The sequence below is a fragment of the Petaurus breviceps genome, unplaced genomic scaffold (genome assembly GCF_028583685.1).
Source record: "Petaurus breviceps papuanus isolate PSGF00001 unplaced genomic scaffold, PetGlider_PUasm1.0 91133, whole genome shotgun sequence".
Taxonomy (NCBI): domain Eukaryota; kingdom Metazoa; phylum Chordata; class Mammalia; order Diprotodontia; family Petauridae; genus Petaurus; species Petaurus breviceps.
The window spans coordinates 101,307,115-101,317,057 of record NW_027187419.1 but is presented as its reverse complement, the minus strand read 5'-3'; positions in this window follow the sequence as shown (position 1 = coordinate 101,317,057).

The window sequence follows — 9,943 nt, the reverse complement described above, 5'->3', positions numbered from 1 at the left end:
ATCTCCAGAGAAAGAACTGATAGAATTAGAATGCAGATCAAAGAATACTTTTTCTTTACTTTCTTTATTTTTTTCTTGGGGATTTTGTCAATGTTTTCTTTCACAGCATGACTTAACATAGAAATATATTTTGCATGACTGCACATGTATAACCTATGTCAAAATTGCTTGACTTCTCAGTGGTGGGAGGTAAGGGTAGGATTTGGAACTCAAACTTTGAAAAAAAGAATGTCAAAATTGTTTTTACATGTAATTGGGAAAAAAGAAAATACTAAATTAAAAAAGAAATTATCTACATCACTTTCATTGCTATTGTTGATGAAAATAAGAGAAACTAAAAGACATGCTGTCACAAATTTTCTTTTTTTTCCAAAATTTTATTTTAGGCTCAAATGCCAGAACACAAATAGAGAACAGAGAAAAGAAACAAAAACGTATCATAAACTTAAATATTGGAACTTAAATACAAAGTTAGAAAAAAATAAAAGCATGTCATGTGCATAGCAGAACATAAGAGAAGATTCAAAATATGTAACAAGAAATTTTCATTTCAAGAAAGCCTATATGATAAATAATACTTGTGTTAAGAATCATCCATCTTTGGGGCATCTAGGTAGTGCAGTGAATAGAGTACTGGCCCTGGAGTCAGGAGGACGAGTTCAAATCTGGCCTCAGATGCTTGACATACTTAGTAGCCATGTGACCTTGGGCAAGTCACTTAACCCCAATTGCCCTGCCCTCTCCCCCTCCAAAAAGCAAAGCAAAACAAAACAAAACAAGAATTGTCCATCTTTGCTCCCTTGTGAGTTTTCTTTTGTTCTCTTTTTACTTTGCTCTTTTTTTCTCCCTCTCCCCAACCCCTCCCCCCAAGGCCACAATAAAGTTTAATTATGTTTCTCAATAGCTGTAAATATATACATATACAAATTATTTTCAATAGCAATGCCCATTTTCAGTCACATAATCGAATGAAAGGTACAGAAGAATACAAGACCGTATGTTAATTATTTTTTTAAAAGCATTTGATTCAACAGAGCAAAATTCATTGTTAAAGGCCATCTTCCATCAAGGCCTCTCTTATGCATATAGTTAAGATCATACAAAATTCCTTGGTTGATGGAACAATAGAAATAATTTTGTTTAATGATCCTCTGATCATCATCAATATCAAGGAAGTTGTAAAACAGAGAGATGTTTGCCATAAGTGCTTGTCATGGACCATATCCAAATGGAAGGATTCCTTCTAGGTGGTGAAATCCTCCAGATGTTCCTGGAAGCAACAGAGTATACAGTGCCTAAATATGTCACAGAACATCTGGCAGCTTTAGGAGTTTAGGAAAGGGAGAAATAACAATCTTTATAAGCACTGTAGACCTATATAGCCAGACTTATAAAATGACCTAAAAAATTCATAAAATCATAGATTTCAACCTGGAAGGGACTTTAAAGGCTATCTAGTCCAATTGTCTCCTTTTTATACATGAGGAAACTTCACCAAAGAGGCAAAATGATTTGCCCAAGGACACACAGAATTTCTTCTGGACCCAATGTCTCGTGCTCTTGGGTGATTTGCACCCACCACAATATATCACAACTGAATTTGGAGCAGGGAGCTATCTTTCCCCAATGCCTTTCCAAATGATGAGGAATGCTTCCCTCCCAAAGGCTGGGTTCTTCCATAACTGGCTATCTTTTGACTGATAGAGTTCACACTCCTCCGAGCAGTCTCCTGCCTTGACTACCTTCCTGGGGAGTACCTTTTTTTTTTTTTTGCCTTTTAAAGGTCTTCTACTTCCTCATTTAAAGGCCTCTAGCTTCTCTACATTTTCATCAAATTTTATTAAAGAAATTCTTCACATCTCCAAAAGGAGTAAAAAGCCTAAACACTTGTTACACTTCCTTTAAAACTTGGACACCTTCAAGTCTCCTGCTCCTAACATACTATACCAGTGGTAAGGAACCTGTGGCCTCAAGGCCACATGAGGCCCTCTAGGTCCTCAAGCACAGCCCTTTTATTAAATCCAAACTTCACAGAACAAATCCTTTTGGACCTATGCTATCGCTAAATGGGCTGGGGAAAAATCAACTATTCCCTGATAAAAATTACCTCCACCCCCCATGCATGCAGATGAAGAATTGAGACCCAGAGAAGTTAAACAACCCTTTAGTAGCAGGGCCTTCTAGATTAGTGCCTAATTATCTCAACTGTTATGCCAGATCCAGTCAGTGAATGGAGTGAAGGATTAAAAAAAAAAATTAAAGCATTTTGTAAGAATCTACTATGTTCAATGCTTCTGGGTAGGTGCTGGGTAAAGGTTATCAGTTTAAACATAGTCCCAGACCTTATAAAGATTACAATTTGGTGGGATGATGAAACAAAAATACAAATAAGTAAATAATTATAGTATATTATACTATGCCATGTCCACAAGTAAGGAGCAAACAGACGACTTATGAAGGATTTGAGAAGAAAGAAATCCCTTGTTTCTTAGATCAGGGAAATTTTCATGAAGAAATGGAAGCTGAACTAAGGACTTCAACAGGTAGAGATTTGGAGGGAGATCCTTCCAGGTGTGGGAGATGATGAACCTGAAAAGCTTTGACAAAATCAGGGAATTACAAATAGGCAATCTTTTTTGGAATATTGATACACAAAGGAGACAACCTTTAATAACACTGGAAAGGGAAGCTGGAGCCAGATTGTGAAGGGTCTTGAATGCCAGGGTAAATAAATAGTTTGTATTTTAGGTAATAGAAGAGGCACCGATGATTATTTTATTTTTAAAAATGGGAGTGTTGTGATCAGACCTGTGTGCTAGGAAGATTACTTTGGTCCTCTATGAAGAACTGAAGTGTGGAGAGTCTGAGAGGAAGAAGGAGAGTTATACTGGGCTATGACAATAACCCAGGCAGGGTTGATAAGGGCACAAAATACAAAGGTAGCAGAAGGGGTAGAAAGGAGAGGGCGGATTTGAGAAGGATTGGAACGATCCAAACGATGTAGACAGAGGGAGGGGGAGAGACAGACAGAGACAGAGAGAGACACAGAGACAGACAGAGATGACTCTGAGGTTTCAAGCTTGCATAATTGGGAAAATGGTAGTGCCATTTTAGCAAAAATAAATTCTAAAAAAATCCGCTTATAACATCATCCTCAGGAAGAGGCCAGTGTTAGATGTGTTTGAATATAATAGCCCAAGGAAGAGAGCAAGTACCCATCACATCCAAGCAAACTTTGTCAATGATGTTCAAATACTGGGTATGTATGGCTAACAGAGAAGATGAAGTCTATCACTCCATTAATGTAGTAATGCAGGGTTTAGAAACCAGAGAGGCAGAAGACAGGTTCATCTGAGTTTTATGATTTATATTTCTTGTAGTACCCAAGGTTTCTGTAACCATGTCTGGTATTTTTTTTCTTTTTTGGAGGCACAAAGGCAAGACAATTGGGGTTAAGTGACTTGCCCAAGGTCACACAGCTAATTAAGTGTCAAGTGTATGTGGCAGGATTTGAGCTCAGGTCCTCCTGACTTCAGATCTGGTGATCTATTCACTGCGCCACCTACCTGGTATTTCAAATTTATCCTCTATTTAGCTTATTGGTGCATAGTAGTTTCCATGTTGTCTATACCATTAGATTAGGAACTCCTTGAGAACCGGGAACTTTTTTTTAACCTTTCTTCATATTCCTCGGGTTTAGCACAATGCCTGGCACATAGTAGATGCTAAAAAATGTTTATTGAGGGGCAGCTAGGTGGTACAATGAATAGAGCACTGGTCCTGGAGTTGGGAAGACCTGAGTTCAAATCTGGCCTCAAACACTTGACACACTAGCCACGTGACTTTGGGCAAGTCACTTAACCCCAATTGCCCTCCAAAAAGCAAAAACATAAATAAAAACAAAAAATGTTTATTGATTAACTGATTGGTATCAGCTTTTAGAGAGGTTGTGTGATGGAGTAGAATGTTCACCTTGAAGTCACAGAGCCTGAGTTGGAGTCCCAGCTCTGTTTCTCAGTTTCCTCAATCATAGAATGGAGGTCGTGTGGGGCTGGAGTTCTTTCCAGCTCTAATGGCATGGCCTTCCTACCATCATAAGTTATTGGACTGTGCAGATAATCCCACAGGTGAGAGAGAGGATGACCTCCAACTAACCCCAAATACTTTATTCCACCTAGGAGGCATCTGAATCCTTGCCATCACTCCTCTTCTGCTGTCTACTTGTGACTATCCAGTTTGCCACTAGGAAAAATCTAACTAGACATACACCTGTTTTGTGTGTCTGATCTAAGTAGATGCTATCACGAAGGTCATATAAGTTGGCAACAAATAAATTTCTCTGCCTTCCATAAGACTGTGTTAGGATTCCTCTGAGTTAGATCGCTGTGATGATACTGATATAATCAATCAATATAAATCAATCATTTAGTAAATTGCTTAATATGTGCCAGACACTTTGTTAGGCTCTGGAAATACAAAGAAAAAGGCTCAACAGTTCCTGCCCTCCTTCCAATGGGGGGAACATTTACATTTATAAATATTACAGAATTGGCAAATGATAGTTGAGCCCTTGTGAGCATGTTGTAATGTAATGCCAAAAGAAGGCAACTTCCCAGGTTCAAAATACCAGCATAGGTGCTCTCTATTTTATTCAGTGACAAACCAAGAACAGAGAAGATCAAAACATGACATCATTCAAAATACAGCATTTACTAAGTGTGATTAAATAATCTCCAAGGACTACCCCACCCCAGGACTTTCCAATCATTCAATCAATTACAAAGTCTCTGTTCTAAATACTTCTCCACCCCTAGGCTATACCTTAAATAAGTCCACCACAAAGCCCCTCTTCTCAAATGGAGATTAGTTTCCAAACATAAGTAAAATACATTCATTTGCTCAACCATAGAACACAAAAAGGTCAAAAGTTCCCCACCCCTGGATCACAATTGAATCTACCCCAGAGTTACATCAAGTTTAAACACAGCACTTAATACCCAAATGGAGGTCTTTTCTTCATCTTGACACGAGGCAAGTTCTCAGCAATCTTAGTTCCTGGGGAGACAAGGCTTAGCAAGGCCATAAGATACATTGCCAGTCCCTTCATGAATTCATCCTCTGTCTGTAGAACAGTCCTAGAACCCCTGAACACATTAGCAAAGCCCTCTCCCAGGATTTCTGTAAACATACAACAAGAAAATCCTTCTTCAGGGCTTCTGAACCAACAGAAAGGCTCCCAGACCCCTGCAACAACAGCACTGTCCTTCACCAGTGGACAGTATTCATTCTGTCTGCCGGACAGTCTCCAGACCCCTGCAACAACAGTACTGTCCCTCACCAGTGGACAGTATTCACTCTCAGTACTGTCCCTCACCAGTGGACAGTATTCACTCTCTGTCTGCAGGACAGTCTCAGGCCTTCTTAACCAAATGCCAGGTTCCAGGACTTCTTCAACAGGACAGTCTTTCACCAGTGGACAAATCTGGCAAAATAACATCAAAACAGACAGACAAAGTACCAGCAAAACAGCCATGTCTCCTCAGTCCTTGGCAGCTCAGGGGGCAGGTCTCAAAAGTCCAGGGCAATTCAAAGCGGCCACCAGCAATCTCTTAGTCTCTCTCCACGAGGTGCTGCTTCCAAAAAAAATCTTCCGCCTCTCTCTTGTCTCTCCAAATCTACATCACCAGCTCCTCCCAATTCAGGACTTTCTTTTCACATCAACAAGCCCATCCCACAGGTGGGATTAACAAACTCTGGGTTTTAACACAATCAATTTGAAAACCAAGCCAATACAGGGGAATCTTTAATTGCCATTACTATCACACATGTGTGGTGTGCTAGACATGAAGCATGTACACTGGACTATGAGTGTGTGAATATTTACCATTTGCTAACTGGGGGGAGAAATCAACTTTTGATTGACCGTTGAGCTGGAACTTGGTTTGCATTCAAAAGATAATAACTAGCTAAAGCAATGTTACTTTTTTTGCCAGTCTCCTACATCCAAATGTAGAGACCCCTTCCCCACCCCCCACCCCCGAAGTGGCTCTACCAATCTTTTTCCTCTTCAAGTCCAAAATTCTAAACCTATTCCATATGAAATGGGGGTGAGTTGTGGGAGTGGAGATGGTGCATATATTCTCGCAGCCCAGTGCATTGAGGTAGATGGAACAAGATCTACACATTCTAGAGAGGGTGTCTGGGGATGTGTTGTGATCTCCGTTAGGGTTCTTGTGACCCTAAACAAGTCATTTAAACCATCCCAGCCTCGGTTTCTTCATTTGTGTCACAATGAATAGAGTGCTGGGCCTAGAGTCAGGAAGGTTCATCTTCCTGAATTCAAATCTGGCCTCAGACACTTACTAGCTGTGTGACCCTGGGCAAGTCACTTAACCCTATTTGTCTCAGTTTCCTCAACTGTAAAATGAGCTGGAGAAGGAAATGGCCAACCACTCCAGTATCTTCACCAAGGAAACCTCAAATAGGGTCATGAAGAATCAGACACAACTGAGACTAAACAACAAGATTCAAATGAGGAGGTTAGAATCCTTTCAAGTCTCAGCATGGGTAGGGAAAGCTGGCAACAATTGCTCTACTGTCCCCACCTGGACAGACTGGAAGCTAGGCACACATGGCCCTTCCCTACCTTCTGTGTCTATGGTGATTGTTCTGTCTTGCCTTAGGTGAAGGGATAGTAAAGATGGAATGGGCTAGGCCAGGGGTAGGGAACCTGTGGCCTTGAGGCCACAAGTTTCCTACCTCTGGACTAGGCTATTAACTTTGTGATATTCCAAAGTCTGGGAGAGCCACCAGAGGTCCCAGAGCTGGGGTGCCTGCAAGAGTTTGTAGACAGCTGATAGCCAAGTCCAATCCAGCAGCCCAGCTGAGAAGAGCATAAGGACCCAGCCCATCGGTGGGCCAAGATGGTAGGTCCTATACTCTAAGAAGTAACCCCATCTTTCAGATACGCCACGTTTGGAAGTGAACATGGTGGGGCTTAAAGCTTTAGAGCAGTTACTTTAAATTTGAGCTCAATCTTCCTTTGGATTGAGGTAGTATAGACTCTAGTCTACCCCTGGTTTGGTAGAATGGTTTATACTTCTGCTCTTGCTGTTTCCTCTCAGCAAATATCCTTTTGTAAAAACTAATTAATGTTAATTGGTTAAATTAGGCACTAATAATTGGGTCAATCAACAATACTAAAAAAATACTCGCTGTAACTGCTAATTAATAAGGGAGATAAACACTGCAATGGGGGTTCAAACTGATAACATTAGAGAAGAACCTCAGTCATCCAGGGGCACCCCAACAATACTGAGAAGCAGTAGTTCGGAATGCATATGTGATTTGGCTGTTGAAAGCCCTGAAGGTTCTTGACAACTATCTGACATCACCACTTCCCGAAGAGATTGATGAGACAAGTGCAGAAGATGAAGGTGTCTCCCACAGAAAGTTTCTGGATGGTGATGAGCTTACATTGGCTGATTGCAACCTACTGCCCAAACTCCACATTGTACAGGTTGTATGTAAAAAATATCAGGGATTTTCTATCCCAGAGGAGTTTGGAGGGGTGCAAAGATACCTGCTCAATGCTTATGCCAGAGAAGAATTTGCCTCTACCTGTCCAGATGCTGAGGAGATGGAGCTGGCCTATGAGCTAGTAACCAAAGCCCTACGGCAGCCATGGACAGAGCTTCTTTCTTCCTTTACCCTGCTACTTCTTTCACAAATGGATTGATAAGGTTGCCCAATGAACACATCTCAGGATGGTCACTGAGCACAGAATTTTGAAATAAAGTACAGAAGGGCGGGAAGGTTGTTGAGGGGCAAGATGGGGAGGAGAATGGGTGGGGTTTTTTTTGAAAGGGATAGGATGAAAATATTTCAATAATAAAACAGTTAAAATATAAAAAAAAAAAAAGAAAAAGCCTGGAGCTTAGAGATGGAGTGTCTTGTTCATGGCACGGCCAGGAGGTCAGTGCCTCTGGATTGAAGAGTATATGTAGGAAAGCACATAGTTAGCTGGTAGACTTTAGGATCATAGATTTAGAAGTGGCCTTAGAGACCATTTAACCTGCACCCTTTCATTTTACAGATGAGGAAACTGGAGACCAGAGAAGTCAAAGACTTGCCTAAGGTAACAGAACTAGTAAATGAAAAAGGTGGAATTAGAACCCAGGCCTTCTGACACAAATCCAGTGCTCTTCCCCCATTCCATGCCATCTCTTTGTTCTGGTCTCAGCTATACCACAAAGTCTTCCCATGAATAAGCAGTGGCATCCGGGAAAGCTCACTGAGCCAGAAATTTAATTGAGTAGCAAATCATGACTGCCACTCACATACCTGTATTTATACTCAAATGAAGTGTCTTGTCTTTGTCCTCTCTTCTTCCTCTTCCATTTCCTTTAAAAGTGAAGTCAGGTTACATACATACATTGCCATTTAATTCAATGAAACTTTGTTATGAGTACATTATGAAAGAGGCAGTATTAGGCTGTGAGAATATGAAGATGAACAACATTGTCCTTGCTCTCAAGGATATGATACTTTTTTCTCATATTTTTTCTCAAATTTATCATACCCACTGAATGAATGCTCACATATACTGCAAAGAATTTGTAAATATAAAGAGAAAAAATTTTGCTACATAGAAAATACTACGTAGAATTTTTCTAGTTCAATATCTGCAATAGATATTGATACATAAGTGACACTCATCTTTCTGGTGGTCCCCATGCCAATATTCATCAGAAGCAGCTGAAAATCTGATTGATCAAGTGTACCAAGAAATAATGTTTCTTGTTGCTTTTGGCCCAAGGTGAAACTAAGATTCTTTCAAGAGAACCTATTAAGGCATCCTTTCATTTAACTCAAGAGCTCTTAATGTTTTTTGTGCCATAATAATAGCTGGCATTTATATGATCTTTTAAAGTTTGTAGACTGCTTTACATATATTATCTTATTTGATCTTTAAAACAACCCTGAGAGGTCTTGTTATTCCTGTTTTACAGTTGAGGAAACTGAGGCAGACAGAAGTTAAGCAACTTGCCGGGGTCATAGAGCTGGTAGAACTCAGGTCTATTCTACCTACAGGTTTACTGTTCTATCCACTGTGCCATCTAGCTCCCAGGCACCCCTTTATCAATTTGATAAGGTCATGGCCCCCTTCTCAGAATAATGTTTTTAAAGGTATAAAACACATGCTAAGTGTATTTTACAAATAACTCTTTATCCAAAGGCAAAACTACTGGTGACAATTGATTCATATTTGGCTAGGCTGATCCTAAGACAGTCCATGTGATCTATCAGACAGATGGAACTTGGGGCCTTTTCACTTTGGTAAAACTTTCCAAAACTTGCATTCCATTGTCATTGCTTACAAGAGCCCAACCTCACCTCCATGTCACTATGAGAAGGACTTGGGTAGAGGAAAACTAAATAACCATTAGTTCAGAATTCATTAATCAACCAATAACCATGTATTCAGTGCCTTCAAAGTGCCAGGCATCGTGCTAAGTTAAGCAGTGGTAATACAAAGACAAAGGGATTCCATTCCATCAGAGATAGACCAGAAAAATTTAGATCCAGGGCTATGCTGGAACCAGCTGGCACCCACTCAGGAAGGTCTAAATGTTTAGTGTGATCATTTGCACCTCAAAAATCAGCAAATGCTTACATAAACTGATGCTGAGTGAAGTGAGCAGAACCAGGAGAACATTGTACACGGTAACAGCAACATGGTGTGATGACTAACTTTGACAGACTTATCTCTGCTTAGCAATGCAAGGATCTAAGATAACTCCAAATAATTCATGATGGAAAAATATAGAAAAAGAACTATGGAGTCCAAATGCAGAATGAAGCACATACTATTTGTGCTCTCTCTCTCTCTCTCTCTCTCTCTCTCTCTCTCTCTCTCTCTCTCTCTCTCTCTCTCTCTCTC